Source organism: Physella acuta, unplaced genomic scaffold (assembly GCF_028476545.2).
Source record: "Physella acuta isolate Inbredline_101_S28 unplaced genomic scaffold, ASM2847654v3 ptg000050l, whole genome shotgun sequence".
Classification (NCBI taxonomy): Eukaryota; Metazoa; Mollusca; class Gastropoda; family Physidae; genus Physella; species Physella acuta.
Genome location: NW_026731570.1, coordinates 829,266 through 832,759, shown reverse-complemented (window position 1 = coordinate 832,759; position 3,494 = coordinate 829,266).

The window sequence follows — 3,494 nt, the reverse complement described above, 5'->3', positions numbered from 1 at the left end:
CATAGGCTGGGTTTTTCTCAGAGTTTCTTCCAGACATCTCTTCGAACGAGATGGATTTTATATAGTAAACATACACTTTTACTAGTGTCCGTCACCCCGAAACATGTTGGCCCTCCCCCCCCCCCCCCCGAAAATTTCAAGTGCCCCCCCCCCCCCCCCCCCGGAGAAAAAAGTCTGGAAGTAACACTGGCTTTTATTTCCTTGGTAAGGTTCGCGACGAGAATTGTCTAATGTCGAGCAACTCGTCAATTAGGTAAATTAGACTTGGTCAGACATCTCGACTTAATTAGAAAAATAGGGTTTCAGGTCGCGTCGTCTATAGGGCTGGTAAGTAGGTCATCAACCAGTTCTACGGCTCAATAAAAACTGCATGAGCCATAGAACTAGTTGGTGACCTACTTACCAGCCCTATACACATAAAAATGAATGTATGTGGGTTTGTATGTCTCTGTGTGTCTGTGTATCTGTGTGTCTGTGTGTCTGTGTGTGTCTGTGTGTGTACCCGTTGTGTATGGCTGAACCTTTCATGTAGTCGCCGTGAAACTTTGGTTAGTTGATAAAAATACTTCCTGAATGGAAAGGGAATTTTATTGAAAACTTAAACCCTGTTTTAAGCATCTATTAGTTTCTTACTTGCTAAAATAATACAATCTTGCTCAATTATACACGAATGCAGTTCGTCTACTGTGTTCAAATGTTTGAGTGTTACATTTTAGAACAAATATTCAGATTAAGAAGAGATAACGACAAATCTATATCTGCAAATCCCTCCCCCCCCCCTCTAATATTAAAAAAAAAATCAGCATTAAAGTATGGCGATTCTTTCACTGCACACGATCTAGATTTGGCTATTTATAGATCCCATGTTGCTGTTTTATTGACAGAACCACAATATCATGAATTATAGAAAGCTACAAGAGACAGCTGAAACAGATCATTCCCTCAGGCTCGGCCATAATCCCTATATAACATTACTGTAAGCCATCTCTACTATCTTGTTCGGGTAGGGAGGGGGGGGGGAGATTTTGATCAGAGGTTACCTTTATGATGTGTGACGTCACGACAAGAAACATGGCGCCCACGGCTTATGAACACATGCATGATTGATGCTGCGAGACGGGTATCACGTGTCGGCTGCTAAGAGAAAAGTTCTTTCATTCCGTGGTCCGGTTTACTAGTGGGCTAATTTTGGTCTAGTTTTCAAAGGTCCGGTTAAATCAGTGGCGCGGTTAGCTTAGCGGTCCGGCTAAGTAAGTATTCCGGCTAACGCAGTGGTCCGGCAAAATCAGTGGTCCGGCAAAATCAGTGATCCGACTTACGAGTCCGTCTAATTCACTTGTCCGATACTCAGTGTTCCGGTTAACTCATTGGGTCCGGCTAATTTAGTATTCCTGCTAACCCAGTGGTACGGCTAGTTTAGTGGTTCGGCTAACTCTGTGGTCCGGCTAACTCTGTGCTCCAGCTAAATCATTGGTCCGGCTTACGGGTCTGGCTAACTCAGTGTGCCGGCTATCGGGTCCGGCTATCCTGCCACGTGTCAAACAGATCCGGTTACCGACCTTGTTACCACGGCGCTGATTGTGTTTCTCACCCGGCTGGTCAATGATTGATGCACGTGCTACTGGGGTGTACTCACGCCGCGCTAATCCGTGTACCCGTACGAATGCCATCTAGAGAGTGATTGGTAATTTTTTTGTGTGTTAAGAACTGCTGAAGAATTAGGGAGAGGTGGGGGTGGGGTGAAGCGGGGGTAAAATGCCCACAGATTATTAGTGTTAGTCCAAGTGCACCAAGGTGTAACACAGTTCACAGCGGTTTGTGTCGTCTTCTGTTTGGGTCAAAGTATTTCACGCGTTGAACTTTTTTGTCAGGGGAAATAACAAGCAATGTTTTTTTTTCAAGGGAGGTAATTTTATAATTAAACGATAAAAAGAAAAGAAAAAAGTGTTAATATATATTGAAATAAAAACAAGTAAACAAACGTTAGTATTAATTATAAAAAATTAAACTACAAAAAAAGAATTTAAAACATTTGGTGATTAATAACAAAGTGTTAATCACAACTCCTAGTAATTGTTAGTTGCTAATCAAAGAATAAGTAGACAATAGTATCAACCAGCTGTAATATTTATACCAAGAAAGCTTATATCATAATGTTTTTTACAGAGATCAAACCACGTAAATCTATACATTTACATCTTACTCAGTTCTTAATTGGGTGGCTTCAATTACACGAGTGGCTAATTTTTATTTTACCATATTTCAGCCATACGACACCCACCTAGGACAGGGGTCGGCAAGCTGCGGCTCCCTTGATATTAAGATGCGGCTCTTCAGCTCCTTGAACAAATACTAATAATCTTAATAAAAAAATAAAATATTTGAAATTTTAAAAATGTTAATGGCTCTTTAAAACCAGGGAAATTTTGAAAATTGTAACTTTTGGCTCTTCCGCTTCAAAAGGTTGCCGACCCCTGACCTAGGAGGAATCTGAGGTGGGAGGCTCCTTCACAACCATCACCAAGTCATCTCGACATCCCTCAAAGATCAACTAATCAAACAACTTCACGAGTACTCATCTCTCATAAAATAAACATTCGTCAACAGCCTCACTTCGCCCATTTCGACTACTCGACTACTCTCAAATTCTTCACATCCATATTCCTCGACACAGCAATATCACAAAAATAAAACATTCTTCAACATTATTCCGCCCACTTCAACTACTTGACTACTCAAGAATTCCCTACGACACAAGTTCACTCTTACTCAAACTGCAATGAACAATAAATCAAAGCAACCTATGAAAAACGACATCTCAACACTACCTCAACTACCCTCTCCAAGCTCTACAGCATTCGATCAACTCTACCATCAACGACAAGACACCAGACTCGCCCTTTCAACAACGGAACATCCTTCATTGATACTCTCAAACTACAACTACCAACTAAGAACCAACCACCGCCCAACCAAGATTGTAATACACTTAAGAACAAAGGCCAAGGAACTGCTAAAAGTGATCATGTTTTGTCATGTACTTTATGTTATTTTAAAAGAAACCAAGAAACCGGAAGTGAAAACAAGTAAATCAAGGAAACAGAAAGACACGGAAAATACGACAAGCACGGATTAAATTGTTTAAATATGTATAGTATTTCATGTATGTATATGCTCATGTAAACCTGCTCTTGCTGCCTACCCTTGTTTGATCGGGGAAGCAGCAAGAGAGGAACGCTATTAAACACACACACAAATAAAACCTAATATTGAGATAATATGTCCGTGATAAATTTTGTCAGGGATATTTAGTCTGAGGCTATTTGTCCTGTCTCCGTAGTTAAAAATAACCTCTTGTCGTAAACCTTTTGATGTAGGAATGTTACACCGTGTGGATGTCTTAAATAAATGAACCCCAAACAAAAACAAAAACATAAAACCCAACAAGTGTCTAGTGTCACTTTTGTTACATTACTTGAATAAACACTATTATT